This window comes from Trachemys scripta, chromosome 3 (assembly GCF_013100865.1).
Source record: "Trachemys scripta elegans isolate TJP31775 chromosome 3, CAS_Tse_1.0, whole genome shotgun sequence".
Classification (NCBI taxonomy): Eukaryota; Metazoa; Chordata; order Testudines; family Emydidae; genus Trachemys; species Trachemys scripta.
Genome location: NC_048300.1, coordinates 69,298,947 through 69,316,261, shown reverse-complemented (window position 1 = coordinate 69,316,261; position 17,315 = coordinate 69,298,947). Strand labels below are relative to the sequence as shown.

At 40.1% G+C, this 17,315-nt stretch overlaps 1 protein-coding gene across 4 annotated transcripts in view; it reads right to left on the bottom strand.

The window, feature by feature from the left end:
- The window catches only part of PLD5 (phospholipase D family member 5), a 255,241-nt gene that overhangs the window by 137,373 nt on the left and 100,553 nt on the right, over positions 1 to 17,315 (bottom strand). The window lies entirely within an intron of this gene.

The following is a 17,315-nucleotide window of genomic DNA, read 5'->3' as shown; positions in this document are numbered from 1 at the left end:
AAACAGTGGCATTAGCATTACCTCTTGAGTGTAAGATAAGATAATTTAGCCTGGAGGTTCTGAAAAAAATGCCATATTTTATACCCCTAACAAAGCCATTGATTAAATATGACCCAGAAAAGCCTTCATGTGAAATCCTAAATGAAATACAAGTGTGCTGCTGGAGCGAACAAAGTCATAAACAGAAGAAAGTGAAGGTGGGGAGAGAGAGCAAGAACAAGGATAGAGAAGTGTATCAAGGAAGAAGGGAAGAAAATAAATGAAAAGGAAAAAGGGAAAAGAGAGCAATCAAAAGACTCCATCTTCTTGAAAAATCTCATTAGAGCATCCAGGCCAAGAGAGAATTAAGGCCAAAGAGCAGTAACATTGCCTCTAAAAACACCCAGGGAGGTGATTGCCTCATCCCACACATAATGTATTGTATAACTTGTTCAAGCCTGATCCTGCCTTTCTGAGAATTCTTGGGCTTATTACCTTGCAAAAGGAAAACCTGCACAGAGTAAGAGTCAAATCTACTTCATGTACTGGGGGTGCGGTGGGGGGTTAGAGAGGGCTGTTCGACCATGCATCCCCGCTGCAATCCCCAGAATCAGATGCAGGGATCTATGTAAATTTGAGCAGGGTTCAGGGTGTGTTTTGTTTGTTTGTTTTGCATTGGTGGTTAAATTTGGGAGGGACAAGGCAGGGAGCTGTGTAGACTTTAGGAAAGAATGATTTCCAAAAAGCTAGGATGTCTGCCTGCAACATATAACAGCTAGAACAAAATCTCTCAGAAATCCCTCAAATGTACACAAAACCCCATGGTTACAGAGTTAGTTGTGCAGCTGTACTGAACCAGCATAAATACAGATACATCACATCTCCAGCTTTGGATGCCCATCAGAAATAACTCTAATCCCTACATTCTTCTCAGAGTTACTCCTTTCCAGGATAAGGGCCCCCATCAGATAACTGTGACTTATATTCCCTGTTCCTAGATGTATGAGCGTGCATCTGTTTGTACTGGGAAAGCTAGAAAACAGGAGGTTGAAGTGGGGAAGGCTAAAACACTGGACTGGGACTCAATGCAGACAGCAGATTCTGATCCTTGATATGTAAGAGGAGCATTGTACTTTTGTAATCCTCAGGCCATATCATGGGAGATGGGACTGGAATCAGTAAATAAAGATTAGCTTTTTCCTGGCCCTCCTGTAACGAAGGTGATAAACATGGTTCCAGAAAAAAAAGAAAAAAAGAAAAAGAAAAAGAAAACCACCCTAATCTTTACCAAAAAAAGAAGCGACCTGAATCCCTGTGTCTGAAGGGTATTTGGTAGTGGAAAGAATGGGCCCACCCCATGAAGTTTAGAAACAATGATCTAATCATTCATCTTCTGAGGATGCCTTACTCCCTTGCAGTGATAGGTGCTCAGATATTACATTAAAAGGTGAGAAGGCTGGATTAAATTAGACATTGAGAAATCTACTTTTGAGTACATACTGGCAAAGTCCCAAATGGCTATTCAGAGTGAAAACTCCATGAAACATATTTTTATGCTCAGTTCTCCAGATCGTGCTATGAGATTTTAATAAAACCAAGAAAGATCAGGCAACAAAGATAAATGAGGCTTCAGCTGGAAAAGAAACAAAAATGGACAAATTCAGTTGATTAAACTTAATCTATGAGGTATACCTTGATACTCTGTTTATTAAATCAAATGCAAAGTGCTAATGTAACGTTCTCTGGGCCACTGACATAGTGTTTGGGCTTCTTTGATTCTGTCTGTCTATCTAGAGGTGTATAATACACCTAATCATGGTGATTTATGGGCATTGTTTCAATCAGGATTTAAAAAAAAAAAGGCTATGTCTACTGATCTTAGTTTTCTATTTACAAATTCTATATTTTGAGCCAAATTAAAATATTAGTTTCAAAATTCACCAATTTATTTATCAATGGGGCTATCAAGCTATTAAAAATTAATCTCAATTAATGGTGTGATTAATCGTGCTTTTAAAAAATAATAGAATACAATTTATTTAAATATTTTTGGAGGTTTTCTACATTTTCAAATATATTGATTTCAATTACAACCCAAAATATTAAGTGTACAGTGCTCACTTCTCTTTATTTATGATTACAAATATTTGCACTGTGTATTTTTCGGTTCACCTAATACAAGTACTGTAGTGCAATCTCTTTATCATGAAATGCAACTTACAAATGTAGAATTTTTTTTTAACATAACTGCACTCAAAAACAAAACAATGTAAAACTTTAGAGCCTCCAAGTCCATTCAGTCCTACTTCTTGTTCAACCAATCACTAAGACAAACAAGTTTGTTTACTTTTGCAGGAGATAATGCTGCCCGCTTCTTGTTTACAATGTCACCTGAAAGTGAGAAGAGGCGTTCGGATGGCACTGTTGTAGCCAGAGTCGCAAGGTATTTATGTGCCAGATGCGCTAAAGACTCATATGCCCCTTCATGCTTTAACCACCATACCAGAAGACACGTGTCCATGCTGATGATGGGTTCTGCTCGATAAAGATCCAAAGCAGTGCAGACTGATGCATGTTCATTTTCATCATCTGAGTCAGATGCCATCAGCAGAAGGTTGATTTTCTTTTTAGGTGGTTCAGGTTCTGTAGTTTCCGCATCGGAGTGTTACTCTTTTAAGACTCCTGAAAGCATGCTCCACACCTCGTCCCTCTTAGATTTTGGAAGGCACTTCAGATTCTTAAACCTTGGTTCGAGTGCTGTAACTATCTTTAGAAATCTCACATTGGTACCTTCTTTGTGTTTGGTCAGATCTGCAGTTTAAGTGTTCTTAAAGTGAACATGTGCTGAGTCATCATCTGAGACACTATAACATGAAATATATGGCAGAATGCGAGTAAAACAAGGGAGACATACATTCTCCTACAAGGAGTTCAGTCACAAATTAAATTAACACATTTTTTAATGAGTGTCATCAGAATGGAAGCATGTCCTCTGTAATGGTGGCAGAAGCATGAAGGTGCATATGAATGTTTAGCATATCTGGCACATAAATACTGTGCAATGCCCACTACAAAAGTGCCATGTGAATGCTTGTATGAGGTGAATTGAAAAATACTACTTCTTTTGTTTATTTTTACAGTGCAAATATTTGTAATCAAAAATAATAATATAAAGTGAGCACTGTACACTTTGTCTTCTGTGTTGTAATTGAAATCAAAATATTTGAAAATGTAGAAAAACATCCAAAATATTTAATAAATTTAAATTGGTATTCTATTGTTTAACAGTGCAATTAAAACGGTGATTAATCGAGATAATTTTTTTTAGTTAATCATGTGAATTAACTGCGATTAATCGAGAGCCCTACTTATAAACATTATTAGAATATTTTTCTAGGTACAGAAATATACAGCATTTTCCCACTGGAGGGTCAGCATTTGCCAACAGGTACCACAGAGTGGCACTTGGCAGTATGCCATATATAATATGGAAGTTAAATACCAACTGGTATCCATTGACAATTGCTTCCTTTCTAATGGTGGCCCTGGAACATAAGGACACTTCAATCTCAGACAGTGTACTTGAGTGCCAGTGGGGGTAAAAGTAAATGGTGCCTTTTTTTTTTTTTTTTTTTTTTTTTGTCCATGCCATATCTTTTGTCTGGGCTTCTTCTGACAGCTCTTGATGCCACTGTTTCAGCTTTCTTGTTTTTAAGTGTACGTATTCTATTCCTCCATTGAATTTACAAAGCATTTGAGGCTTGATCTCCTGGAGGCAACACTATCTATGTTTATATGGGACTGATAGCCTAGAACTCATGAGTTACAACCTTGGGTTTGCCAGGGACTCGCTGTAAAGCCTTGGACAAGTCACCTCTGAACCAAGTTGCGTGTGCCCAGCACTGCTGAAAATCAATCCTTCAGGCACATTCTCAGTTTCCCCATCTGTAAAACTGACATAGTAATCTTAACATAACTATCTCACTGGGTATTTGAGAAGATTCATCAGTGTTCATAAAGCTCCACGTAAGTGGTATTATTACGTAAATAGGAAAACTGATACTTCATTAGTTGTTTTCATTTTATTTCTACATTTCATTGGTGCTCAGATAAGCCCACAAAGAACTTTTTTAGTGAGGACTAAATGTTGCTGAGAAATACAGTATCAAGACAGTGAGAAGAAAATTAGTTGATTTTTTAAAAAAAAATGGGAAATAGTAATGTATTTTTCTGTCATCTCATATGGGCTATTTTATATGCTTATGATCTTTTGCCATAGCATGTTATGTGAAAAAAAATGTATTAGCTGAATATATGTAATAAATAAAGTTAATATTAATGGAATAAATGGTCAGATAGCAGTACAATGAGAAATGTGACTATTGTTGTCATCATGCTGTAGTAAGATGAGACCCTGAAACATAAAATCTTGTATCAGAGACCCAGTATGAGGCCTTAGGTCTGAACTAGAGTAATAGTCAAGACATTGTTAAGCAAAGCTAGGCTGTGAGCCAGAGGCAGGTCCCACTCACAGAAGTTGGCAAGAAGAGGGCTGCTAGAAGCATGTATTAAATATATAAGCACTAATAGGATGAACATGTGCCAGAGTGGCACCAGAACAGCTGGGTACGAACACATCCCACACAGATAACAAGGAACAGGCAGACCCAGCCTAATGACAGTAGAAAAGGACAATATAATAGATAGACAATGATGAATAGACAATACGATGGATAGACAGTATGATGGATAGAGAATATGATGGATAGATTTGTTCGAACCAACCTGTGAGAAAGCAACCAACCAAGACAGGGTGTACCTCAGTACGTTTAATGATGCGTAACCTGTTTGTACCTGTGTATGAGAATGCATCCCTGAGTGGACATCTTTGTCCGGCGTAGGGGGCAGTAGAAAGTCTCACCACTGACTGAGCTGTGTCCATTGTCAGGGAGCACATATGTACTAGCAGACCCATCGATACCAATCCGGCAACCTAGAGACTGTTTCTTTTCGACGATAAACCTGGCCGAGTGCCTTCGTACCTTACTAGAGTCTGTGGTCATTGGGGGTTCTCTCAGGGTCTGCTGTGCCAGTGAGCTGCAGAGCCGGGGCAGCACACCGAGGGAACACACGCACGCAGCTGACTGTTATCAGCATTGGATAAAGCAGAGCACCACACCGGTAGCATCTGACAACACATGCCATCAGCCTATGTTCTCATTTATTTTTCTTTCAATTTATTAATGCATCTTTTCTTGATCTATGTATCTTTCAACCATTTACTTTTGTTTCTTGATGCAGTTTGTGTAGGAGCTCTGATACATGGCTGTATTTGCTATTAGTCATTGTGAAGAAGAAAAATAATATTTTTTGTTCTTGAAAGCCACACATTTTTGTATTATTATTACTATTAACGAAAAGAGAGACTTTGCAATAAGAAACCCTCCACCCCCAACTCCACACAGAACAGGATCAAAGGGGCCACTATATGCTGCTAACATTTATACAATCCAGCAATCCCTTAAATTTAATGCCCTTCATGCAGAGACCAAACCAGATACTTTGTAAAACAATCAAGGAAAATTCAAAGGTAAAAAGCTCTGACAGCAGCTATTTGCAAGCTGCATTGCTGATTCAGCAGACATACTGTAGCTAAAGATGGTAATAAAAATCCACAAATGAAAGGAATAATGTACTCTCAAAGCATCTATTCCCCAAAGATATAGGCCATACTCAAATTACGGAAACACAGCGTGATGGAAATTCTCCAATATGCCCTAAGAGTGCTAACATTGATGCCCATAAGAGTGCTGATACCTACAGGAGTTAATATCTATAATGATGCTTTTCATAAAATTAGGAATTAATTAAGGCAAGTCTATGTTGATTTAGATGCCATTAAGAATTGAGAGGGAGAGGAGAGAATCAATGTCAAACTCTGGACAATGCAGGGAGAGTGATATTATCACCCCTAAAGGGGTGCACATAATCTATATGCTGCAAAGGCATCATTAATATTCCTATTATTGGCCCAGATTTTAGCCCTAAGCAGTTGGGCAGTAATATTCTTTCAGAGTCTATTAAATAGTGTTAACTGAGATACTAATAACTGCTCTATACAGTGAAACCTGTAAAATATCTTAACAGGGAACCTCCTGACTTTAGAGACAGTGCCAAAAATATCCTCAAATGTACCGAATACAGTTCTACTCTGCCTTTATTAGGCATTCACCTCTGTTATGGAACTGATTTTTCTATCTACCTTAGGTATCTGTATGGCCCACATCAGTGCTATTTATGCTCATCTAACCCCCATTAAACAGTACTTACTTCCCTATCATCCCCATTTTACAGATGAAAAAATGAGGTACAAGGAGACTAAGGACAGAAGAGACCACTGTGATCATCTAGTGTGACTCCTTTCTATCACACACCATAGAACTTCTCTGAATTAATTCCTGTTCGAACTAGACCATATCTTTTAGAAAAAAATCCAATTGTGATTGAAAGATTTCCAGTGATGGAGAATCAACCACAACTCCTGGTAAATTGCTTCACTGGTTAATTACCCTCACTGTTAAAAACATGTGCCTTATTTCTAGTCTGAATTTGTCTACCTTCAACCTCCAGCCATGGGATCATGATATAGCTTTGTCTGCTAGATTGAAGAGCCCATTATCAAGTTCTCATTTCCCATGAAGGTACTTATAGACTGTGATAAAGTCACCCCTTAATCTTCTCTTTATTAAGCTAACCAGATAGACTCAAAGAGCTCAGTGACTATAAGGCATGTTTTTCCAATCCTTTAATCATTCTTGTGGCTCTTCTCCAAACCCTCTCCAGTTTATCAACATCTTTCTTGTTGACACAACAACTGGATACATTATTCCAAGGTCACACAGGGAGTTTGTGGCCAAGGAGGGACTTGAATCTGGGTCTCCCAAGTCTCATGTTCACTGAGTTTTGTCATTCTTTTTAGTGATTACATAAAAGGCAGAGTTCACTGTATATATAAACAGCACTGATTTGTGTAAAATGAGTCTTCAAAAATCTTTAAATTGTTCATATTTATAGATAATACATTCTGATTTAGGTATTATAATAAATAACTTTACATTTAAACTTTTGGCAAGTATTTGTGCACGTTTCGTATGTCTAAGCTATTAGTTTTCAAATATTTTTCTCCCACACTCAAACAGTAAAAACAAACCTATCATTTTAGACATTGACTCAAGTCAAACAGTAAGAGGAGATACCCACCAAGTGACAAAGAATATTGTAAAGCAATTCTAAACAGTGAGTATAAAGAATGATGCTGAGTGATCGATCAAGATAGATGAGCTACATGATAGATGAGTTTAGCTACATTCCAGCCAGAGTCTACTCAAACTGACAAGAGAGCTCCAAGTATCATCTGTGCTCCTATATGAATGCAGTGTATTCATCCTGAGAGTTGCAAGGGTTAAAGAGATCTTGCTCTTTTCCCTAGAAGTCCAAGCTAGTGCCATTTAACATCCATCACACAGCCAGCCTCAGAGGCAAGGTAAGTTCTCCCCTTCTTCTTGGAGGCTAGTCAAATCACCAATGGACCTGTGAAGAACCATTTCAGTACTATGTGCAGAAATTAAACCAACTTTTACACTAATCGGAGATGATGTTGTCAATAAAGATAAGCTTTGCCACTCCAAGCATCTCAGGAAAGCACATGTCATTAGACAGAGGGAAAAAAAGAGGTGGTCACCAGATAGGAAATTCTAGCTAGCAAACACCAAGATATTTTTAAAGTCAGGATGACAGGAAGAGATTTCATTTGGGGGAAAAAATGGCTCCAGATGAAATGGAAAAACAACAGTTTTGGTAATATAGTGGACCAAGACCTCTAAATGGTCTTTTTTTCAGACAAGACAAGAAGGGATCAGTGGTGTCAGGGCATGGTTGAATGTAGCAACTAAATTTATCTTTAATTAACAAAAGTATTAGTTTAAAATGCTTTAAGGAGGTGGGGGCTAAGAGTTTTAACCATTCAAGATGACAGACCCAGATTATGCCTTTAAGGGACAGCCCCCTGGTGAGGGTAGTGCCCGGGCTAGACTAAACATTGCATCCTAGATATGTAGGGCTGGAAGGAACCTTTAGAGATCATCGAATCAAGCTCCTGCACTGGCAGGAACAGGTAATCCTAGACCATTCCTGACAGGTGTTTGTCTAACCTGTTCTTAAAAACCTCCAGTGATGGGGATGCCACAACCTCCCTTGGAAGCCTATTCCAGAGTTTATCCATCCTTACAATTAGAAAGTTTTTCCTAACATCTCATCTGAATCTTTTTTGCTGCATATTATATCCATTAGCTCTTGTCCTACCTTCAGTGGACAATTGAGAACAATTGATCACTATATCCTCTTTACAGGAGCCTCTCTCATATTTGAAGAAATATCAGGTCCTCCCTCAGTTTTTTTTTCCCCAAGGATAAACATATCCAGTTTATTTAGCCTTTCCTCATAGGTCAGATTCTCTAAATCTTTTATCATTTTTGTTGCTCTCCTCTGGACTCTCTCCAATTTGTACACATCTTTCTTAAAATGGATGCAGTACTCTATCTGAGGCCTCACCAGTAAGGGGTAGAGTGGGACAATTATGTCCCATGTCTTACATACAACACTTCTGTTAATACAACCCAGAGTACTAATCCTTTTTGCAATTGCATCATATTGTTGCCTTGTTTAATTTGTGATCCGCTATAACCCCTAGGTCGTTTTCAGCAATATTACGCCTAGCCAGTTATTCTCCAGTTTGCATTTGATTTTTTCTTCCTAAGTACTTTGTGCTGGTCTTTAATGCTTATGGCCCTGGCACCTGGAGTCAGGCAATTACATCAGATTCCACACTTTAATTTAAGGGGAGAAAAGAAATTTCCTAGTGCTCATAGCTGCAAAGAAAAGCTTGAAAATGTGACCTGGGTGTAACCAAAGCAGAAATATCTGCAGACAGCCTGACACAACACCTCTGAGAGGGGCTAACTGCCCCATGCATCTCAATGGAGTGTTAACTCCAAGACTCCCAGCAGAGGGATGTGTGTGTGGCAGAAAGATAAGGCTGGATACAGTGGATCCAGCTCACCCAACCAAGCAGATACATGTTCCAGGTTTTATCCCATCACTCATAGAAGTCCCCCTGCCACCATTCTTGCTCTCCAATGGAGAGGGGAACTCTGCTGCTACTCATGGAGTAGATGTGTCTTCTTCTCGCATTTGCGGTACTTGCCAAACCACCCGACAGCAGCTTCATCAGCAGATTGAAGGGCCCTAAGGCCACCATGAAGTCTGGTTAGTTGTCATTCATCGACAACATGTGCCATTGACTGACAGATACCACACTGACAAAGTGGACCATCACACAGACCCCTGGGGTAGAAGTTCAGAACCTTTTCAGCGGAGTCCAAAGGTGATATGGCAAGTCAAATCCTGGTGGCTGAACCATCAGATCAGCGACAAGGAAACCATTCCAAACACTTTGGGCTGCCACGCATCACGCCATAGAGTTGCTGCTGACAGATTCCGATCTGGCAGTTGAGACCACAATAGGTGCCTCAACGTAAGTCGTGCTCTGGGGTGACTGAAAGTGTCCAGGTACAGTGGGAGACCTGGATTGGCACGTAACTTTTCCATCAGTCTGGTTGTAGACTCCCTGTGATGAATGTGTTGCTCAGATCTGGTAGCCGATAGAACAGGAGTGGGATGGAGGATGCTTGCGATGATGATCATGGTTGAGTTCAATTCAACATTGACCAATTTAGTGTGAGGTTAACGACACCACTCAGAATTCCACTGAGGAATAGCACAGTACCAGAGCTGATGTGCGAAGTGTCTGTGCGCCTGCGCCCCTTGTCAAACCAGCTAATTTGCTGATTAGATTATTCCTAGTTCTGACTTTGGTAGCAGTCTTTGGGGGGGGGAGGGGGAGGGCGCCATGACACTGCTTCTACTCCTTTGGGAAGGCAGCCCCTTGGCACCACCCTCCAAGTGGTGAGTGAGCCAGTCACAGGAGGCCCTGTGTCATCATGAGCCTAGGGCCTGGGATTGTCTTCATCCAACTCTGCTTAGTTTAGGAGCACACTGCTCAAGGGGGAATGCCAGGAAGCATTATGGGATTAGACACAGCCTAGCCCTACAATTAACTCAGAGCTCATTATATGAGCAATAAACAAGGCTAAATCTAAACTATGACAAGTGCCTCTTTGATTCATTGCTCTGAGGGTGGAGAAGTGATTAAAATAAATGGTGTCATTGGCACAGATGGTGCCTTGAATCATAGGCAAAGAACAAGCCTTGGTTGAACAATCAAAGAACCTAGGAGCAGAGCAAAAGATTCTAATCAAAACTTTAACTGCAACTAATGTCATTTCCTTAGAGAACAATACTGAAGATATATCTAGGAAGTTTAATATGGACAAGTGGGTCACTGGCCACAAAGCAGGATAAAAAGACCCCCATAAACTGAACACGATCTACAAAGAGATAGGGACCTGCTTTCTCAAGGTGACAAGATTTCCCCTGACCAGAGTCCATAAACGCAGAGCAGAGAATGTGAACCAAATACTGTTGTAACCCTTCAGCCAGGTGGAGTCAGCTGCAACAAGGGCTGAGTTTAATACAACACAAAACTGGCTTGAGCCCCCACCCAGTAATCTGGGAAAATTAAACACCACCCCTGAGCACCTCTAAGGGGCAATACTTCCCCACTCGCATGCACTGAGTCTGTGCGTAGCAGAGAAAAACTTAATAAAAAGAGGAAAGGAACCTGGCATTAATTTGGGAACACACCACAACCATGATTTGAACACATCTGACCATGAGCAAAACTCCCACCCCAGAGTACATTGGGCAGTATCCTTTGCCTCCATTTCTCACCTTGCGATGTGAAAGTCCAACAAACAAATGTCCCTATAACACACCACACTCCATTCACAGCTGCTGTCCTTGCTCAGTGAAGACTCAGAGCTCACAGGTGCATTCACGTGAGTTCACCTCCCACCCAGCAAGGCAGGGGGGAAGGAAAATTGAACAATGCATCTACTGCTGCTCCCGCAATTGGCTCCTGGTTGCCGCCATTCACTCTGCGTGGCTGCATGCTGCCTCTGCTGCACCGGCATTCACTCTGCCACCGTTCACTCTACCATCCCATTGTCTGCTCCATCACCAATGGCCCTGCGCGATCACCTCCTGCTGCCATCTGCCTCTGCAAGGCGGTCTCTCTTGAAGGTCCACCCCGCTCTCATTGATTTCAGCAACTGGGGAGGGAACCTCACAGGCTGGGCAATCTCTTCCACAGAAACACTGTCCCGCAGCAGGTCAGTTGAGGATGACCCCCCTCAATCAGGACAGGCTAGGTATAGTTCTGTTGCCCTTTACTCACAGAAGGAGGAAAACAACATTTCATTACCCCTGTATTCAATACACTAAAGTGATTTGTAACCCCAAATCAGCCAAAATTGATCACTTGGGCAATATAGCTCTGTCTGCTCATACCTAGGCAGAGTAGGTATAAATATAGTCTGGTCCTGAAGCCTTTTCCCCCCAGTTTACCACTAGTTGTCAGGGGAGAGCTCATTCAAATCTTGCTTACACTTTTTTTTTTTTTTTTTTTTTTTTTTAAACAGAGTCCCAAGAAAACAGCATGGAAATTTCCCTTTTGTCCCCAGCCAAGTGGTGTGTGCTGAATAATAAGAAAAACCTACACTTTGGAAGGCACTAAACCAGCACTTCATCTTAATAAACTCAAGGGGAGACCACTAGGTTCAGCAAGGACTCTGAGGATGACAGTGATTCATGAATTCAGAGAAAACTAATTAAGGACCAGTCTTGCTCCCACAATTGAACCAATGATAGTCTTTTTATTGACATTAATGGGAGTTGGATCAGGACTTGAGTCAGGCACTTTGGTAAACTTTTTTACTTTTATTTTCTCCTTTTGCATAGGATTGGACTAGAAAAATGAAACCCCTATACCCTGAGTTTGATTATATGGCTAGGGAAGACACAGCAATGTACACTCTAAAGTTACAGGATTATCGTTAATATCAATAGCCATTCTGTTTTCATACATCTTAAAAATGAAAAAAAGGCAGCTGCTTGCTGCTCGACTCCTGCAAGGTTCTAAACCACCTCCACTGAGGAGCTGGGCATCTTCAACTCCCTTTGAGTACAAGAGGGGCTCGGGATGCTGACCAGCTTGCAGGAGGCACCCAGCTCTTTGCAGCATCCAAGCCATAGGACTCTTTTTGTTACTGGGGCAAAAATAAAGATGATGACAGGCCATAAGGGTAATCTTTAAAACAAGGAGTTCTACAACTCATCCCCCAAAATCGGAGAAGGCATTTTTATGCTGATTGGCTTAAGTGTATGGTAAACAGAAATCTTGAGTTGCTCTTTAACATGCATGTTTTCAAAATCATGAACACCCTGTTCTGTTTAGACAGTCTATTATTATGCCTGTCACATTTTGTTTGTTAAACTTAAAACCAATAAATAAGCCCCCGCCCCATAAAACTGGTAGAACTCATGCAGTGCTAGAGAAAATCTCATTCCCCTCCCCGTACCATCCCAATCTATCGGTGATAGAACAGTTTTAAAACAAAGCCATGCAAGCAAGCACTACATTCTGCTCACTTAATGTCATAAAACCTTGCTTTAGTTTATATTAGAGAGGATAAACAAGTCATGGACTTCTATTTATCTTCTCAGAATACAAGAACAAGAGAACAATTAATCAAATTTAAAAACAATATATATTTTACTTGAGCTATGGAACTCACTATTCCAGGATATTATTGAATCCTAGAACCTAGCAGCACCCCAACAAAGATTCAGTGCATCCACAGGTACATTTGAAAGGATACAAACCATTTAAAGGATATATAAATACTCATGCAGTGATGGGCCCATCAATTTTCAAAGCCAGTGTGAGAAATGGCAGGAGGCTATCCTCTCCTTCCTAGACTATGTCTACGCTGCCCTGCAGGGCTGTGAATGGCAGTGTACACCAGAGTGATCACTGAAACTCCCCCTTCTGGATGGTGTCAGAGTGAACTAAAAGGTTCCTAGTTTGCATTAATGTAGTAATCTTCTTCAAACACAACACCATAGCAGAGAGGCGATGGCAGCAAGTGTGATGGCTCAGGTTAGTTCCCTGAGTACAAACCAGCCTGACCGCTTAGGTACATGCTTGGGTGTCTAGCCAGAGCCATTGCCCATGCCACCGCAGCCATACTGCTATTTTTAGTGCACTAGCTCAAGCAGAGCTAGCACGTGTCTGTGTAGTAGCCACTCTGGGCAGCATTCTTCCATCTGCTGTGTAGACATATCCTAAAAAGCACTACCCCTGAGCACAAACACAGAGGCAAATTTCCTTCAAAACATACACACATCAAACCCCCATGCAAAGGCAGATTTCCAAAAATCACTTGCCTCCACCCACCACACACAGAGGCGAGCTCTCAAAACAAACCAACCAAAAAATTCACCACTACACCCCTTCACCATGCCCTTAGAAACATGGGCAAAGGCTCCACATAGCTTATTTTCCACTGTATTTCTCTTCCACACTACTGTACCTCCAGCTTACAAAGAGCTACTGAAGGGAGCAGTCAGCCACCTAAGCCAACTGCTGCTGGAGAGATAAAGTTGCCCCATCCCCTGCAGGAGCCCACAGCAGCCTCTGTCACCAGTACAGAGGAGAAGATGAGTCATATTTAACAGATGATGCTGTAGGGACTGGATGGAGGTTTCTTGTGACACCTCAGTTTAGACAGTTGAGACACAAAGATCATTTTTTGCTATTATGATTTGCCTTTGTCTTTCCCCTGGATAATTTTACTGTAGAATTACCAGCCAGTTTCAGTAAGGCAGTAATGTCTTGGCTAACAGCACATCACAAACTAACCAAGATTTATTAATTATGGTTCTGACATTAAAGAGTACGATCTTCAAATTACAATAATCTAATTTTATAGATGCACTGCTTAATGGACCCACAGCAAGATAGGCAGAGTTCCCAGACTGCTAAGCATCTCCTCTTAACCAGTTTCATCTGTCAGTGCCTCTCGACGATATTCCTATTTGTGTCTCTGGAGAAAAATTTGTAATCAAAAACAACACGCAAACTACAACAACCTTCTAACCTGATGTGACTGATTTTGTTAATGGACTTCTATTTTTCCACTCTCAAAGTGCAAATTCATGTTATTAATTTCAATAAAAATGATTTAAAATGACAACTATATCTGTTTTGCTAAGCAAGGCATCCTGAAAGTTCATAAGGAAACAAGTACGTCTCATTGGGTCAAATCCTAGAGGTTCTGAAAGCCCACATCTTCCACTGAAGTCAACAGGAATCGTGGGTGCTCAGCACGTCTTCGGAAGAGGTCCAATTGAATTGAAAATAATCATTTTAATTATAAAGAGTATATCTGTGCCAGTGTGAGAGGCAGTGGAAGAGACTGGAAAAGAATGTCTTACATCTGGTTTAATACAGTTATACCTATCAATTGAGTTCAGCTGCAGCTCTTTTGTTAACTGTTCTGATCTAAACTTTGAAGCCAACAGCAGGGCATTTCTGATGACCCCAGAATCAGCTGGTTTTATTGATTTGCCAGAGCCTGAGTTTATTGATCCTCAGATCAGGATGCATGGCCTATCTGTTCATCGGGCCTTAGCTCAAATACACCTTTCCATGCTCGTGTCTACTGACTTCAGTGGGAGATACAGGCTCTCAGGATCTCTAGGATTTGGCCCAAGAAGTGCTTATTCTCTTAGCACTTTCAGAAAGCTGCACTTAGCAAAATGGATATACTTATTTTTGTAATTAACAGTGCCTGAAAACGGCTATTTTGGAGTTGGTTGGAGACGGTATTTTCAATTTTTCCTCTTTATGATGCTGGTTTGTAATTAATTTGGCAAGTGTCTCTTTTCTCTTAATTGTTATCAGGATGTTTGTGTTTTTTAATTAACTGTTTTTTTTTAAAAGATGCAAATGTATCCAGAGGCTTGAGAAATGGGCAATTTTAGAAGTATGGAAATTAAGGAACAATTAAATGAACTTCTGTGTTTTAAAAATTAAACATATTTTTTAAAATATCACACATTAAACCTTTTCCAATTGCTAAACCAGCAGAATGGAAACTGGCTTGCAACCCATAACAATCTGACCCTATGTTGCTAGGGTCACAAATGACCTCACTTTCTGCAAGATCAAAGAATGCAAATAATAATATGCTCATATATATTTCACATTTCATTCAAAAATGCTTCTTTTGTGACCTTTTAATATGCTGGACAAAATCTGTTCTGTATTCCTTTAAAAATACCAAATTAATAGCATACTGAATCACTCCCTTGACATATGTTTTGTTACACAGACTCCCAACAAGAATGCAAATAGAAGTGACGACTGAGATGATTTGGGCAAGGTACTCAATGTCTTTGCACAATAATAATGAAATGATTAACAGAAGACATGCCTGATGTTGAAGGAAGCATCCTATATAGAGAATTTATATTCACAAATAGCCATTTTATGTAGGTTACATAGAAATGCTTTTTGCAGAAGAGATCTGATTAGTCTTCTTATTTATAAATGGTACAAAACATTCCTAAATGGGACTGGTAATATTCTGATCCCTCTCAGTAGCTATAAAAAGGAGACGAACACCAAGAAAACTGGGCAAAAATCTTTGTTTTCATTTTGCTGTTTTTTTGTTGTTGTTTTTTTTAACGAGAAGTTTGTTTGCTTTTTTTTAAGACCAGAATTCTCTCGAGATGAATTATGCTAAAAATCTCAAAGTTGAAGATGACTTCCAAGCCTTAAACAAAACTTTGAGATTTTCATCTGAGCAACAGCAGCATGTCCCCTACACAATCTCTAGGATGCTTGAGCTATTTAAAAGACAAAGTTGAGTCAAAGAACATACACAATCTTACACTGCACATTAATTCTATCTATAAAAGGGAGTTTTGGATTTTTCACCAATTTGCATCAGCACATCCTGCACATGTAAACTGCAGCTCCTGAATCTCAGCAAAAGTACTCAGACAGCTGAAATATACGAACTCTTGCCTTACTTTTTCCAAGTGCTTACTCAACATACTAATGATATGCCATGGAACATCTTGCACCACATTAGTTAAGTCTACAATATGTTAAATACATAAGGGAGCCTAATTTCATCACATCCAGGAGAATTGGCTCACAATCTATGTTAGCAGGTGGTCAGCACTTTAGATACTGTAGTGACAGATGCGATTAGAAATACTTGGGCAAATTATACAGACAGCATCAGTGCATTTTCTGGGCCAAGTAATAGCAGTTAGATCACGCAGTGAAAGAAAGTCTGATTTCAATTTTATCACTGTAAGAGCAGAGAAATCCCATTGACTTTAAACATATTAGGAGTCAATGGGTTTAAACTGGATTTACACCAGCAAAGATTAGAATCTGGCCCTCTGACCAGGAAGGAAGAAAGGGTGGTATGTACCAATTAACACAGAATAGTACATAGATCAATATATTCACAAAGAGAGATTAAGCACAAAGTATATTTTTAGCACCATTTGTTTGAAAATACAACTGTGAAAAAACAAAATCTAAATAATAATAATTCAGTTATTATTTATATCATGGCAGTGACCAGTCTGTGCTAGGCATTTCCAGAGAGACCTTGCCCCACAGATCTCACAACCCAAGACAGCAAAGAAAGGCAAATCTGGATATAAGGGGTAAAATATTCCCATGTTTTATTTGCCGATTTTTAAAATACATATTAATTATCCTCCCCTGGCTCTGTAGCTAGCCATTGTCAGTTGGCTAATTTCTATAGGCATCATGTTAGAAGTGGGTCTCGGGGTCGGGGTTTTGAAGAGGGGAAGGAAGTGTTCTTAAGAACCAAGAGGATGTTCCGTGTGTAAGATGGGGTATGGAAGGAGGAGTGGAGATAGCTGTGGAAGAAGCAGATGATTATGGTTTGAAAATACTGGCATCAGTCACCATGGAGAGGCACTGAGCAAGACAACCGAAGACAAAAGTGGATAAGTAGAGAGGGGATAGTTGTGAAGGGCCTTGATGGGGAGGACAAGAAGCATGAAATGGATGGGTTGGAAAATGGGGAGCCAATGGAGGGCTTCAGAGAGAGCTGTCTATCTAATCTAATCACCAGGTTGAAAGGAATTTGCAACTGGGCTGCACTTCAACAGAAGTCTGAGTGAGATCTGAAAACATCACAGCCACCACCCCCTCAACCACACTTGTTCTCATTATATGAGTCAGTTGTGCTTGGAGTGTATCA